At 33.1% G+C, this 17,834-nt stretch overlaps 1 long non-coding RNA gene across 1 annotated transcript; it reads right to left on the bottom strand.

Annotated features, from left to right (window-relative positions):
• Positions 1-10,028: 10,028 nt before the first annotated feature.
• LOC127705111 (uncharacterized) lies at positions 10,029-17,588 on the bottom strand. The gene is made up of 4 exons (XR_007983672.1): positions 17,492-17,588; positions 13,493-13,602; positions 11,124-11,395; positions 10,029-10,766 (listed from the first exon to the last, which is right to left on the bottom strand). It is a non-coding gene; the product is annotated as an uncharacterized LOC127705111 (long non-coding RNA).
• Positions 17,589-17,834: the final 246 nt, after the last annotated feature.

Below are 17,834 nucleotides of genomic sequence, written 5' to 3'. Positions count from 1 at the left end.
AAATATATTCATTTTCACTCTTAAGTCCAATGCATAATCCTTGACTGATTTCATTAGTATGAAAATTGTGTTTCAAATTTATGGACTAAGGCTAACGGGTTTATGCCCTTTGGTTAACAAGTTTCGCAGAAAACTGTTCTTGTCAATGTTAAAGTCATAATAACGTGCCCAGCCAGATTATATATGCATGGTATACTGGTACATATGCAATCAGGAGATTAAGACTTGGAGTAGTCAATATGTAGATCCTGCAAAACACGTTTCTAGTTGAAAATTGTAGTCCCAATCGGTATGGTATAACTATAAGAGACGAAAGGAACCGACTGGTCTTTAAAGTAAGGAAGTATTTTCGATTGATATTATTTATGTTGAAGGATATTGCCTAAATTGCTGACATCGCGATCGTTGTTGGCAAAGGACAAATTTAGAAAGGATCGTTTCTCTATTACATCTTTTCCAATGCCAACCGGTCTGAAAAATCTAATACGAGCTATATACCAGATGATAGCTGTCAGGTTGTATATGTTTGAATTGGAATTTTAAAAGATGTTTTTAATAATAAGTTGTAGAGAAATTCAATTTTAAGAAATGGTATGGAAAAAAGCTTCGTGTGGATGTGATGCAAACCCAACGGCTTCTGTCTAAAAACTTCTCTGAAGCTGACATTTCAAGATTCTTTATTTCCATGTTGAGTGACAACATATTTGCTACGTTTGGAGACGTTATTTTAGCAAACAATCGGCATAACCATAATATAACTGTGCTCCTATTCTTGCCGACTTATTGCTTTGTTTACACGTGGCAGACTTTATACAGAAGCTTCTGTGGAAGAATGAAAAGAAGCTTAAATTATCCTTTAACTTCACGATAGAAGATGTGCTTTCACTGAATAATTTAAAGTTTTGTGGCTATTTTGATCTCATCTATCCCATCAAACAATAAAACAGATACAGAAAAGTCCGCCTCATATCTTGACTTACATCTAGAAATGATGGTCGGTTTAGAAAAAAAGTGATAGCTTCCCAATAATGAACTTCCCATTCTATGCATCAGCATTCTAGCATTTTAGCAGCGTCTACATATGAGTATATTTATATCTGCCAGTTTTTACGATATTTTACAGCTCACATTTTCTCATTGCTCTTCAACTTCGTACATTATTTGGTTTTTTAAACTTTTTTTATTCGAGCGTTACTAATGGGTTTTTGTAGACAAAATGCGCGACTGGCGTACAAAATTTTAATCGTGGTATCTATGATGAGTTTATTTCCTATCATGATTTCCCTAATAGAGAGGTACTGCTTACCAGGAAGACATTAAGCCAAGGGTTCAAAATTGTGAAGTTGAGGTCATCCCTTCAAAAACTTTTACGGACGCCATCACAATTTGGTTGACCGTTATGGAATATCTGTTTCACAGATTTGTTCTTATTCCTAAGTAGTGTTTTATATACTGTTGTTTGTCTTTTCGTAGTTTTATATTTTGCCATGGTGTTGTCAGTTTGTCATCGACCTATAGCTATCAGTTTGAATATCGCTTTTGTATATTCCGCCGGGTATATTAAAAAAGGGGGAAGTCCATAAAACCTGAAAAAATCAAATGCTCGACTATTTCAACCAACAGAACAAATAGAAAACAATACCACTGGAGTGATACTTCTGCTGATGGACTGTTAGTTGCCGAGAGTATCACCAGCCCAGTAGCCAGTACTTCTGTACTGTCATGAAAATACGGATATTGTGTTATAAAAATTTGCTATTATGAAATTTTGGAAATTATTTTGAATTAAAGAATACATCTCCATCGTGTAACGCTCTGATTCCTTGCCCGGCTTTGGCTAAACTTTTTGTCCGTTTTTGTTTTTATCAACTCTTCCTTTTTCTAAGAACGTTTGGATTTTTGAAATATTGTAGACTCGAGCATCACTGAAGAGATATTTATTGTCGAAATCGCATCTAGTGCAGTAAATTTGGTACGTTTATGTTATAACTACCACTGGGTCGATACCGCTGCTGGTGCAATTTTAGTCCTCGAGAGTATCACCAGTTTAGTAGCCAGTACTTCTGCGCTGGCATGAAATACGGAGTTTACGTTATGAAAGTTTGCTGTTAAAAAATTTTGAAAATAATTTTAAATTAAGGAATATATCTACCTCATGCAAAGCTCTGATTCCATGCCTGGCTTTAGCTATACCTTTTGTCCGTTTTAGTAGTTATTTGCTTGTCACTTTTTTAATAATGTTTTGATATTTTGAATTGTATTTTTATATTTATCTTACCTCTTATACATTTCTAGGAATATGATTGGTTAAAAGCGTCCGCGTGGAGACCGTGTATATTCCATGTTAGGTTAGTAGGGAGGCGGGTCTTATTTCAATACACGGTTAGTAGTGGTGTTACGTCCCTTTATAAAAACAAAACGGTACTGAGAAAAAATCTTAACGGTTTCAACAGACGAAGAAATTGATGAAGATTGAAATAAATTCATAAAACACATTTAAAGCTAACAAGTTTTTATTGTTGGCATCTGTTTTTGTATGATCAATGGAAGTAGTTTCTTAATGCTTACGGTATTGAAGACTTGCTCATTTTTATCTAGTCTAAATTTGACACGTTAAAATAGTCGGTAAGATAAATTCGTTACATAGTGTGCTAGTGACGTAATACGGTAAATATGGGGTCAGCAAATTCCATATGGGGATTCGAGCTTCGCTCTCACCCCATATGGAATTTACTGACCCCATATATACCGTATATGGTCACTAGCACAGTATGTAACTAATAATATTCAGCATCACTGGAGAGACATGTATTGTAAATATGCGCATCTACTGCAATACAATTTGCACCGTTTACGTTCTTACACCTGTCATATTGCGGACTTGGTACAGGCATTTTCACGAAAAAAGGGTGTGTTAACACTGGTTTTATAGCTAGCTAAACATCCCTCTTGTATGACAGTTGTTTATAGCTCCGTCATATTGACACAATTGGGTGAGCAACGCAAGCAGACATTATTAGTTACATAGTGTGCTAGTGACCTAATACGATATATATAGGGTCAGTAAATTCCATATGGGGTGAGAGCGAATTTACTGACCCCATATATATCGTATTAGGTCAAAAGCACACTATGTAACGAACTAATCTTAGCGACTATCATGACATGTGGTATTTAGACTAGTGGCCTATCAAAGAGATCAATTCTTCAATACCGTTAGTATTAATCACCTTCTTCCATTGGTCTATATAAAAACAAATGCCAACAATAACAACTTGTCGCTTTAAATATGTGTTATGAATTTATTTCAGTCGTTCAATATCAATTTCTTCGTCTGTTGAAACCTTTAAGATTTTTCCTCAACACCTTGTTGTTTTTATAAAGGGACGTAACACCACTACTTACTGTGTATTGAAATAAGCACCGTCTACTAACCCAATATGGAACCCTACTAACCGAATATGGAATAAACACGGTCTCCACGCGGTTGCTTTCAACAAAACATATTCCTAGAAATGTATAGGAGGTAAGATAAAATTGGTTATCGTGACAATAATAACTTATCAACGTTATTGTCCAACGTAATAACGTAAATGGTCACACAGATGTTTGTTTGGCCTTCTGTCGTTTGACCGACATATACCACTCCGCAAAGGTTGCACTCTAATCCATACACAATATAGGTCTTTGTAACTCCCGCCGAAGTAAGTATTTTTTTTAGAATAAATTACTTGTACTAAGGAATCAATCAAATTCATACCTCGAAGAAGGACAAAAATCACCATGGATGAAAGAATAGTGCAACAAGACAAATTATAGTCTACAAAATACTGCACAGGTGAAAAGGTGAAACAACAAGAGCCCAACTGTGTTGTTATCTAACAAAAAAACCTCACCAAAGATACCAGACTAGTAATTTGGTATGCCAGACTTACATAAGACTCATTAGTGACGCTCGAATCAAACAGTGTGAAGGCATAATTTAATACGAAGTTGATTAACATTAAAAACTGGATATTCCGAAAAACTTCGGCTAATGCAATTTATATCTAGGGGTAGAAAAACCATAGTGTTTCGAGTATAACATTTTATAAACAGTAGATTTAAACAAATGAATATATTTAATGTTGATATAAGAATGATAGCTACTTGGCTAGTGATACCATCCAGGAACTAGCAGTGGCAACGACATATAATGTGATATTTTTAAACACATGAAAGAAATTTACATATAAACTCATCATAGATACCAGGATTAAAACTTTGTACGCAAGACGCACGTTTCGTCTACTATTAATAATTTGGCTATTATTTCAGGTAATTTTTGATTATATAGCTTTTCAACTGTTTCAGTTTTATACATCCTTGGCTTTTAAATATTCGGCTTTGAGCGTTCCTGATGAAGGTAAATCCAGAAAAACGCTTCGGACGCATTAAATTCAAACCGTGTTGTTTTCATTTATTTACCATAAACTCATTAGTAACGCTCGAATAAAAAAAAATAAAATTGCCAAATAAACAGATTAAGAACAATGAGTCCATAAAATTCCGAAATGTTTTTCTAAATACAGTTAAGGTAATCTAATCATGGGGTAGAATTCCTTAGTATTTCGAAAAAATCATAGTTTTGAAAACATTTAATTTATAACTATGACCACATCAATGCAAAGTCATATAAACACAAATGTGCTGACTACATATATTTTGCTAACCTTTTAACCCTCATAATGTGATACCTTGAAAATCAAAATACGATGATTCTAAGACAAAAGATACACAAGTCCATGACAGATACAAACCAAATAGTAAAGACATTCAAATAAAATATCCAAAAAAAAAAGAAAATTAGAACAAAAAAAATAGCACGAAATAAAAACCTTATCTGTAGAAAACTTATTACAAATAAGATAGTACATTCTAATGTCTACGTTGATGTTGAATTGCTTACCAAGGCCGTAAATTTAGATACAATCCGGGTTAACTAATCAATCCTTTATATAAACTTATTCTAAATAGTAACCAATTTGAGACTGTAATTATATCTTTGAATATTGTTTTTATCGGTATAAATATTTAATTCGTTGTCAAAGAATTAAAACCCAATTAAATATTATTGCTATACGCATATGTACATTCACGGTCCTACTTAGTGTCGATACATAATTTTTGGCATTGTACATGGTCATGTTTTTCTTTGACTATTAATGACGTTTTACACTAAATCCATTGGATGTTGGATGTGGATATTTCAGTCTTACATGATTTTTAAAATTATTTGATATTGGCTTTTAACTAGCTCTCAGTAGCTGCGAGTATTCACTTTTCAACTGTTTTTTGATAGTTTGTTCTTATGCTGTGCTGTTACAATACTGTCCAAGGTTAGGGGAAAGGTTGGGCGACAGCAAACCTGTTTAACCTTACCACATTATCCACGTGCTTGTTCCACGTCAGGCGCCTGTCATTAAGTGGTTATCGTTTGTTGCTGTTTATCTTATTTGTTTTTCGTATATTGTTTTACAGTTAATTCTCGTATTCTTCTGTTTACCATTGTCGCAGCTTTAGGGGGAATGTTGGACGCCCACTTACATGTTTAATCCCGTCACATTCTATATATGCCTGTCCTAAGTCAGGAGCCTGTTATTCAGTAGTTGTCATTTTGCTGTATTGAAACCGTATTAGCAATACCAAAGACCTGTTGGTAAACCTTATAAACAAAACGTACAGTGGTTGTTTAGGAGGAAATTTACATGTTTAATCATCTCATCACAGTTCTACTTTATTACAGATGAGGTTGTAGCAAATAAAAGTCATATCTATTAACTGAATTATAAGGACCATCAAAAGCACGTAATTTATCTTAATCATACAAAGAGTTTGTTACACTCCAAAAATTAATCATTTCATTAATAAAAAATGCTTTATTAACAAAGTTAATGATAACTTATTGAATAGTAGTTAGAGAACTGGTCAAAAGGACAGACATATGAGTAATTTAATCCTTACTAGAAGCCAAGATGAAACAATATTTGGTCCAGTTTTGCACATTTGGGTAGCCAAATAGTATGGACCTTCAAACTTTAAGAGGATACTCAACCTGAGATGTTTATATGTCATGATTCATAATTAGTTGACTTACTGTGGAGCGTACGACCTATAATGTAAATGAATTTATAATGTCAATCAGAAGAACTTCTGTGAAGTATTTACGTCATACCACTACCACATTAGTGGCTGCTTTGACGGTCCTTACGAATACGAAACATTTCAATGGGCGTATTAATTACTCTTTTAGTAATTTTCAAAATATTTTTGAAATGCAATAAGCAAATATCCACAATATTCAGACATTTATTCAACCAGAAGTCAAGTTTTGTCGGATTCCTCCCGTTTACACCAACGGAGTTAACCGGAGAGGTCGCACTCTCAATGACGTTCAATTGCAATACAAGTAGAATGTAGACATTGTCCGCACAGATACCAGGCTTATAATATAGTTCGCCATGAACACGTTTCGTATAGATACTTTTCATCAGAGGCGCTCAAATCATAATAATTGCAATTAGGAGGTCATTTTAATTGCGGAGTATTTTTTACCTGGAAGTAATATAATCGTCTGACATCAAAGAAAAGGAAAAGCCAGATAGCATATACCTAATGTCTACAGCAGTCAGTAATTTGTTCGTGAAGTTAATTGATAAAAAGGATGAAATTGAAAAAAAATGTATTTATTAGTTAATGTTATGACATTTGAAAAGCGGTATACTACCTATTCTGACATCGGACTCGGACTTCTTTTAAACTGAGTTTTACTGTGCGTATTGCTATGTGTATCTTTATTCTACATTGGCTAGAGGTATAGGGGGAGGGTTGAGATCTCACAAAACATGTTTAACCCCGCCGCATTTTTGCGCCTGTCCCAAGTCAGGACCCTCTGGCCTTTGTTAGCCTTGTATGTTTTTTAATTTAAGTTCATTTATATGTTTTGGAGTTTTGTGTGACGTCCATTTTCACTGAACTAGTACACATTTTTATTTAGGGGCCATTTGAGGACCACCTACGGGTGCGGGATTTTCTCGCTGCGTTGAAGACCCATTGGTGGCCTTCGGCTGTTGTCTGCTCTTTGGTCGGGTTGTTGTCTCTTTGATATATTCCCCATTTCCATTCTCAATCTTATATACTACTGTTGCCTTTATTTATACTATTCTGATAATTGTCAGCTTTGTGAATAATGTAATCTATACTTTAGCATTTCGAATACGTTAGGCCTTTAAGACAAATTTTGTTGATAAGTAACAAAACTCAGCCACTTAATCATGTGAATCAATTTTCCTATACCACCAATAAAATAGATGGTTGTTTCCAGATATCATGCATGATGCTCAAGCAAACCGAAAATTAACAGTCTCCTGCTCTGTTTATTACTTGGAGTTTTTGAGGTTGAAGATGTTTTTAGTGTGATGTCTCTGAGCGTCTTTTAGAACAGAGATCGCAAATTTAAAATATGGAAAAATGATAAAAACCATATAGCAGGAAATAAGGTATGATTAATTACATTAATGGTACCTATTTTGACTGCACCGGATGTGCATTTCGACATATAATGTCTCCTGAGGGACGCTCGAGGCCACAAATGTTTATAAAAATATATTATAATACAAACGTTCATCAGCTTCTGAAATTAGATTCACAAAATGACCTTTCCAACGTTTTGCCATGTCTGATGGTGTAAAACAGAGACAAGGTTCAAGTAAACATAGCTGTATATTCTAGAAATAAGCAATGAAAAGTGTTAAACATTTTATTACACAATATGATAGTAGTCCCTCTTTATTGGAATTTTGAAATTTAAAGGAAAAAACTAAATCAAGGGACACATATTTCCATGAGTGTAATTTAATCATTTAGATATCAAAAAATTTAAATTGTCAATTGATACAGCTTTACATAATTTTCTGAAGAACTTAATCACGAAAAGCAACATCAAAGATAAACCGAATTATATCTAATCAAAATTTAAACATATCGTTGTTAATGAAATAAAAATCAAAACATTAAATCAAACATGTCAGAGTCATATTATTTTTTATCTTTAATAATTCACGAAAAGCAAAACAATTGCTTATATATTTTCCAAAAAAAACAATGTAAATAATTATTACAAAACGCTTGAGTCAGTATTGACGTTAATGAAACATATGTAATAAAGAAACTATCTCCATTGCTAATTAACAATGTAAATATTTCACTTAATAAGTTAAAATCATGCGAACAATTGTCGCTTTCAAACCTTCGTTATAACTTTTAATTTGCAATTTGCCCAAAAAGGACAAAAACTTTATGGAATAATAGCGGGAGTTCGATTCAATGTCACTGTTCTTTAACTTTAGATATAAAAGCAAAACCAATGTTTTTATTAGCAAGTGACATACCTCCTTACAAAAAAGAGTCAACATGTTCCGGATTAACGATACTAACCATTCTAATAATTCAAAATTATATATCAAATTCCTAAATATCCTATCATTATTGTAAACTAGATTCTTTTACTGTTTATTGACATTATCATAAAGAAGTGTCAAGTATGGAGCATCGCCTGCTTACCTTTGCGGAGCATCTGATATCGTCCCTGGATATTTTTAGTTGTTCGTGTTACTTAGTCTAGTTTTCTTTTCTGAACTGTTATTTGCCTTTTGGTCGGTTTTTTTTATGGTATTGGCGATTTCCAACGACTTATGATTTGTGATGTACTTTTTTGCACTTAATAAAAACCTTGCGAAAACTCTATACATCATTTTTTCATAATTACAAACCTAATCAAAATTTCACTTTTGGAAATAGAATAACCAAACACCTTTTTTACGTTAATGTTCCTTCAGACGTTTAGTAGTACCTGAGAAGATGTGGCGAAAATATGTGTTCGGGGAATGGATAGACACGGTGACAGCAATATGGAATTTCTTAAGAAAGACACCTTAATTAACACGTATGGTAAATAATCCCTATTCATTAGCTTACATGCCATTCTTTCCTCTAGATAAAATTACCTGGTAATAGTTAATAATCAAATTTAGATGTTTTCGACCGATGAAATAAATCATGTTCTTAGTAGGAAATTATCCTATTGTTTAGGTCTATGTACAATTCAAAACGGAGAGTTACAATAAATGAGTTGCAAATGCACCGAAGCACATTTATTAGCTTGAAAGAATTTGTGATTGAAACTGACTTAAAGTTTGATTTTAAAACAACCATCAAAATCAAAATAATTTGAAGTTTACTGGTGTAGTAAACATTGTAGTATTAATTTTATTATGAAAATAATAATAACTTCAAACTTACTAAAAGATCAAACAATATCAAAGCGATGGAAAAAAGAAAAATAGTTTTATATTTAGATACAACCAAAATCTCTAGCTAACACGCTAACCAAAACTGGATTCGCAGTAATTTATTATATTTCGATAAAATTAAGTAAACTGCTGGAGTTTAAATTAATTTTTGAATATATAAAAGGCATTAATTAGCTAACGTTCGTACTTGATCATGAAGAAAAGGATTATCATTCTCTTACATACACAAAATGCCATGTTTTCTTCTTTTATAAAATGAAAATGTAATGATTTAAAAAACAAAAAAGAGAAAATTTAGAAATGAGCGATAAAATCAAATCATTTAAACCAAAATGTAAATAATTGTTATTGTCAATTCTTATTTAGTTTGCTATGTTTTGATAAAGTCTTTACTCGATAAGCTTTTGTCCAAAAGTTTCTGTTGAACACATCAGTAAACATTATGAGGACAGCGGAAAGATAAATACTAATGATGTTTTGGTTTAATAATAGACTCACTGGTAATGTGGTATAATAATAGACTCACTGGTGCTCTAGACGCCCTGCTTCACTTGTTGGGCGCGTTATAGTATTCATAACAAGGGAAAAGAAATAACGAAAATCTCATTTTCATTTCCAACTGAAGTGCACGTGGACTAGATAGTTTTTGTAACAGACTGTTGTCAATTGTAAAATGCATTAAGTGTGAACTTTTATTTTCAATATATGTTAACCGATTCAAAAATATATTAGTGTATAACTGGGTCATTCATCCATAAATTCAAGATACTGGTATTCCTTAAAGCTATCTGTTACTTGTGTTTTACATTATTTGAAAACATAACTGCTGCTCGAATGTTTTGTCCATCATAATTTCTATGTCCCATTTAGTTGGACATGATTTGTCGATATGGTCAGCCCATTCTCTAATTTTACTAGACACCTTATGTGGATTGTTCTTGTGTATATCAATAGCTGAATCCACAAGAGTGTAAATGTCTAGAGGCATTACAAGTATACCTACGACACCGCCAGCAATATGAAGACCTTGTCCAGCAGTAGATCCAATTGTTCGAAAAGCCGAAGCGCCTGCTCTTGCACCAACGGCTAAAGCATCATCGGCGTACGACGCGGTTATACGTAATGAAGCCAATATTGTCCTTGCTAATATATCCCATGTAATACACTTGGTTGTCGTACCTGCTCCAAAAGCAAGCTTGCTCCAAAAATCCACCCAATGTGGAAACTGTTCCATTTTCTCATCTTTTTGTTTCAGCATTTCACCTATCTCAATGCATTCTTCTTTTATAGTTTCAACAAGCTCGTTGTACTTATCTAATATAGCTTGTGCTGACTCTCTTCTTTGTTTTGAAAGCATGGCGTCTGTAATCATGGATCCTCCCACTGTGATTCCTCCTGCTCCTGCTATTACACTACCTATGGTTATGATAAGAAATCGATATCGTATCTATTATGTATTACAAGTTATATATTATGTGTTAAATTGTAAGGTTTAAACAACAATTTATCAAAGAACCATACATTATGCAAGCCAAATAGTTTTATTTTCATTTAAATAATTTTCCTTTCAACAACTGCCTTTTTACAATAAGTTTGATAATCAGTCGCATTTTGTAAAATGTTCAGAAAATAAACACGTTCTGCTACATATGTTCCAAAATGTTTCTTAAGTATAAAAAAGATCATCAACTCAACGAAATATCATCATTTCGTTTGGATACTAAAATGTAACAGTTTATGCACAAATATTGGGTTTTATTGTTGAGTACTGACCTGCTATAGTAAGACCTAATGACGCCCCAAATGTCACAAATGACAATCCGAATCCTACCACAGCCAATATTCCGCCACCAATAGAAGTAGTTGATCCAGCAATTTTTGCTTTGCATATTTTTTGAAAATGCTCGTCTAGATTTACTGCCAGATCTTTTAATTCCTTCACAGCTTCATCTTTACATTTTATCCATTCCTTTAAGTTTTTTTCAAGCTTGTGTGCTTTGTTGTAGAGACTGTCAGACATGTTTTAAGCTGAATATGTTTCCAATCTGAAAATGATTGATGCAATTCATGATGGGGTTATGTATATATCAATCAGACCCAAATGATACGAAAGGCTGGTTGCTTCGCACCACGATGAGGAGCTATTAGTTTCATACGATACCCTAGCCATCTTGAAAGTAAAACGTAAGCACTATCGGTCTCAATATTGGTTGGTTTATGATATGGAACAGATTCTTTTGGCTAATATAAGATATAGATTTAGGAACATGTACCGGACAGGAGAAGATAAATGCAAAACATTACAGTATGGGCATTGAAGACCCGATTTGATACCCGATAAAGGAACTATCTTTACCTTTTACTAATTTACCTTCCTTTATAAATTTGCGCAAATTCATCTTGGAAAATTGACCCAAGAAACTTAATTTTTATTAATTGATAACGGATAAATTAATGCTAAATGTGTATTGTTGTCAAATGTTAAGCATAACGGATACATCATTCAATGTACTACGACATAACAAGCTAATAAAATTGCTATGTAGGGGGAAACGCGTAAATGACATGAACAATCAGATATGTATGGAAAATGATATGAATAGAGGGTGTTCATGGTATACCTTTGATTATTATACTTCATGTCAAAATGCCAGAATTTGATTGATTAATACGGAGACAATTTATTCTATCCGTTGGAAAATAATTTATTCACACCTTTTATAGACTCGAGACGTATTGCATAAACGCCTGTTTATTGTTGTTGTTTCTAGATGTTTTACAAACTGTTTCCATTGGTTGGTTGTTGTCTTACTAAAAATGTTAGATAAAGAGGGTTAGCTATACGTGCCAGTAACTGCGCAGCTGAAGAGACCATCGAATTGATATATAATATAAAATCGTATCATATGATCGAAACCAAATTTGTATGAATTATGCCGTTAGTTATCTCAATTGTATTGTTTCATATTTTCATGTCGGGGCCTTTTATAGCCGACCTTACGGTATGGGTTTATATCATTGTTGAAGGCCTGATGGTTGCCTATAATTGCTCACATCCACTTCATTTGAACTTTGGTTGATAGTTGTCGCATTGGCAATCATTCCACATCTCCTTATTTTTATATATATGTTATATTTAGGCTACAAGGTAGACATATTATAATATTTCTTTTATTCATACATAACAAGAAGATGGATATTGAAGGTTTTCAAGGGGGTAGTTAGGTAGGAGTGGGGCAAACGACGTATTACAATATAAAAATACACTTTTGTATGCTATAAGATCACTGCAGACAAGTATGTATATAGGTATGGATGTAAGGGAGCAACCATTTAACTTTTAGGGGGATATGTTTTTTTTGTATGAGTCAGAAACATTTTTTTCACGCAAAGCGCGAACATTTTTTTTTAGTTTTTCGACGCTATCAATCAAATTATTTTTTTTCTAAATTCAACACTATAAGGTATGGGGAAAATCTGGATTCAGAATATTTTTTTTGTCATCTGCTTGACCACAATATTTGTTTTCATCGTTTTCATCAAATTGGGGATCAGAATATTTTTTAGGAAAAAACCATAACCCCCCCCCTTTTGAAGTTTAATGGTCGTTCCCTAATAGACAGTGCATGCTCATCAGATAGACAAGTACATGGATAGATTAGATGACAAAATTATTGGTAGATAACATGAGATGTAGGACATACCTAAACAGAAACATTTGTGAATGGTTATATACTGTAGGGCTAATTGTTGCATGAATTACAAAAGCAGTGACAGAGAATGTTGATAAAATATATCAAATCCTAATAAGTGTGCTAAGTCTACAGAGATGAGGTTTATTTGATAATGAAAAATATGTTCTATTCGGAGGTTGGTGATTGTTTGAAAGAATACATGAAACCATATATCGTTAGTGGTATCAATTAAAATCAAGTGAATATAAATCTTCAGTCATTTAAAAAATTAAATATAAGACAACTGCTAATAATTTGTTGGGTTGGAGATCATCACTGTAAAACAAATCTTACATAGGACATATTAAAAATTGCGCATGAATTTGGAATATATCTGAGTTATCTCGCCATAAAGATATTAGATAAATACATATGAAATTAAACAGATAATAAACAAATGTAGGTTACCTTAAACGTTGTAGTGTTTTCAATTTCTTCCCTTGCAGAAAGCTTGTTGTTCTACTTTCCGTTTAGGAGCAACTGTGAGTACGAACACTGCATTCGTCTGTAATCTTAACCTATAATATAAATAGACGTTACCACTACGTTCTTCAACTGAGTCAATTTGTGCCTATGTTGATTTGCTAAAAATCTTAGTGTTTAACTAGAAACTTGTGTTACGTAAATCGATAAAGCTGACGTAATCTACAAGCAGGGATATTTTGATTCATATCTATATAATAAAATGCATGTAGTTTGTATTACGATTTTCGGAAAATTTCTAATGGATTTTTGCCTTGTATTGATTTGATGAGTCAATCCCATTTCAACTGATTTTTATAGTTTTAGTTTGTTCGTCTGTTGTGCTATTACAAAACTGTCCCAAATTAGTTATATTATTTGGATTTTTTATTGTTATTGTTTGGTACAGTTAGTTCTTGTATAGTTTTGAACCACTGTTCTATGTTAGGGCACAGGTGGATGCCCCCGAAAATGTTTTAACTCTCCACATTCTGTATGTGCCTGTCCCAAGTCAGGAACCTGCAATTCAGGGGTTGTCGTTTGTTGCTGTATGTTTGTTTTTCGTTTGTTGTTTTGTACAGAAATAAGGCAGTTTCTTTTTTTCATTTGAATTGTTTATCATTTTATGTGTCGAAGCCTTTTGTAGCTTGCATTGGGTTTACCTCATTGTTGAAGGCCTTACGGCGACCAATAGTTGCTAACACTTCTGTCATTTGGTGAATAGTTATCTCATTGACATCAAACCATATCCCTTTATTTTATATCACATTTGTTTTATGTTGTACTACCAAATATAAGTCCATTGTCCACATCACAAAAGGTGTCCCATTCGCCTCTACAGCATATTTTAGGTAAGGAAGTTGAGCATTACTACTGAGTCGAGAACAGATTTATTATGAGGCGAATTGCTGTTACTTTGTTTAACCCCTATATGATACAAGATAATTATGATCAAATTTCAACTTCTTAGGTCAAATACTTTATATTTCACTAGATGTTGGATAACCCGAAATACATTTTCGCGTATGATTCCAGTATATGTGTAAACTCATAAACCTTCAACAAAGACGACTCTCATAGGGATAAAACACCCATTTATTTTTTACTGATAATTCTTTGTTAAATTGGCATTTTTCAAAAAAAAAATGTGAAGAATTTACCCTTAGTAAAAAAAGAAACACTTAGTACGCATAGTTTCATCTTGTCAAGTACTACAGTGGAATTTTCACTAAATATTCTATTGTCTATAAAAAAAAAATATTACTGGAGGTAAACAAAGTTACTTTTCACCACTTTTTGCAAGTTTTGTAACCAGGTCACCTCAAGTTTCCAATCATTTTTTGTAGTAACAACAAATAAAGAAAGAAAGGTGCTTTGAAACATTGGCGACGTTAGTTCATGTGAAGAGTAAGAGCTAATTTCTAATGAAACTATTCCTAATAAATTTTGGTGTCAAAGACTCTTTCTTCCTTTACTAAAAACCGAACTTTAACATCTTTATACTTTGAAGTATTAATCATTAGAATTCGTGATGTGATAAGATTATAATTTCTGCAAGTTGGTTGAAAAATACAATTTGGATAAAATGAAAAAAACAGAGGCTCTCAAGAGCCTGTGTCGCTCACCTGATTCTACTTTGGTTTAGGAAATCATGTAAAAATAGATTAAAATCATAACAGATACCCTAATAATGAGTGAGGCCAAATCTGGCGGCCATCGTGGATGAAGGATCAGCTTCAAAGTAACAACACCTGGTCAGCACCTCATAAAGAACATTCATGCCATGTTTGGTTTCAATCCATTCAGTGGTTCTCTAAAAGAAGACATTTGTATGTATTGTCCATAGGGTCCTTTGTTAAACATTGTCCCCCGCTGGCGGCCTGAGTTATGGATCGGCTTCACAGTAACAACACTTGGTCAACACCTCATAAGGAACATTCATGCCATGTTTGGTTTCATTCCATTCAGTGGTTCTCTAAAAGAAGACATTTGTATGTATTTCCCATAGGGTCCTATGTTAAACTAAGTCCCCCGCTGGCGGCCATCTTGGATGATGAATCGGCATCAAATTAACAACACTTGGTCAGCACCTCATAAGGAACATTCATGCCATGTTTGGTTTCATTCCATTCAGTGGTTCTCTAGAAGAAGTTCAAAATGTAAAAAAGTTAACGACGACGACGACGGACGCCAAGTGATGAGAAAAGCTCACTTGGCCCTTCGGGCCAGGTGAGCTAAAAAAAGCTGGCCTTCAGAACTAAATCATAGCATTGTTGCTTGAATGCAGTTCAGTACAATTTTTTTTATGATGACAATCATTGAAATTTTTTATAAAAACTTGCAACATTTGGAAATGTGAATAAAAATTCCTTCATTAGTTATATCTATAGTGCACAACACATCATTTACTCTATATATGTGTGTATTATTGAAAACATTCTAAGAATATTTCTTAAAGGGGCATTGGCTGTCAAATTCATGTTCACTGATGTGACTCAAATTCTCATATTTTATTCATAACATACTAAACGTATATCCTAATTATAAAACGTCAAAAATAAACAATTAACAAGGCATGGGCTCGATCATATGTATGATCGTTGTGTGTGTATTTTAGTCTAGACGCCAACTAATTAATTATCGAGTTGACCTCCGAAGTCTGCCGACGGTTATATAAGCGAACTAAACATAAATATATAGATATAAAATATATGTACATTGTCGGAAAATACCTAATTTATTTGTACGAGCTTTAGAAACTGGACGAAAAGCGAGGCTCGCCCTGCATTTCTCCTGTTAAGTAGCGAGTATAAATACATTTTATATTTTCGACGAAGAACATATATTGTTTTTATTCTGCAATTTTCACCCGGTACTTCAGCATTAGTTGTTTAAATCCAAATCATTGCCTCTGATTTTTCTGAGAAATCGACATAGTTGAAACGTGGACCTCGAAGAGACCCCACAACGAACATCATCGAAGTATCTTAGCTTATTTTGACAAAATTGAAACATACTGGCTGCTAAAAGTTAATTTGATTTCATTTTCATGAATGATTGAAAAAAAATCATATTTAAAAAATTTTATATATCTCGTGGCTAGTGCCCCTTTAAATGTTTATTTTTTAATTTCCAGTAGGTTCCAATGTAGGTAGGCATATATTTGGATAAGACTGAATGAAGAAGCATATTAGTTGATAAGGAAGGTATGTGTGCATAAAGACAGGTAAATACGCATTTAGGAGTGGAGAAAAGTAAGAAGCTTGGCAGTTTGGAGTAAAGGAAAATAGGTAGACAGATACACTAGTGGGCATGCATGTAGGTACATGAACATATGGGGACACGCCACCGAGCAGACACGAAGGAAACGTACCCGACTTGGATGGAGAGTTGTCTCATTGGCACACATACCACATCTTCTTATATCTATATAGGTAGGAAGGCAAATATATATATGGTAGTATAAAGAGTGGGATATAAAGCAGGTAATTGTGTGAAGAATTCGGTAGATGGAAGTAATGATAGAAACGTATATCATGAAATGTAGCTATATGTATTCATCTAAATATGTGTGAAGTAAGTGTGTAAATATGTATGATACAAGGTTTTACTAAACACGTAATGATCTAATTTTATTTATATTTAATTCACAATGATAAAGGATCTTGGTATGCAAAGAAGAAGTTATTAAGGAAGCTGTATAGTAAACAAATTTTTTAAATGTAAAAAGAGAGTTTGGTATGCTTATAGGTGGCAGACATGTAAGCAATTCGTGCATCTTTAAATAGAAAATAAAATATATAGCACATGGACAAATTTAGACAATTCAGCGTCTCGCTATAAAAAAAATGGAGAATCAGAATTTAATACGTTAACATGAAATTGATATCATATGATTATCACATATCTACTTTTTTAACATTCATAGTGAAATTAATTTCTTACCTTTATTGAAACGATTACACCCTATTTTGAGTTTACACGAAAACGAAAGCTGTAATACATGTAGCCTGTGACTCTAATCGATAATGTTAATGTACATAAAAAGTACGTGGGTTTTACTGATATCTTTTATATTTACAGATTTGAACTTTGTATGTGGATTTTGTTGTCTCTTTGACACATTCCCCATTTCCATTTCTCAATTTTAGTTATATAAAAAAATCTTTGTTGTTTTTGAAGTAGATTGACCAAGATTGTGCTCCGTAATTCAATATTAAGGTTATCTAAAATTGTAAAATTGTTATAAATATAACAACAGCTGTTAACACAACATGCACAAGTATAT

The sequence above is a fragment of the Mytilus californianus genome, unplaced genomic scaffold (genome assembly GCF_021869535.1).
Source record: "Mytilus californianus isolate M0D057914Y unplaced genomic scaffold, xbMytCali1.0.p SCAF_6, whole genome shotgun sequence".
NCBI classification, from domain to species: Eukaryota; Metazoa; Mollusca; class Bivalvia; order Mytilida; family Mytilidae; genus Mytilus; species Mytilus californianus.
The sequence above is the reverse complement of the archived record's forward strand: the minus strand, read 5'-3'. Positions and strand labels throughout refer to the sequence as shown.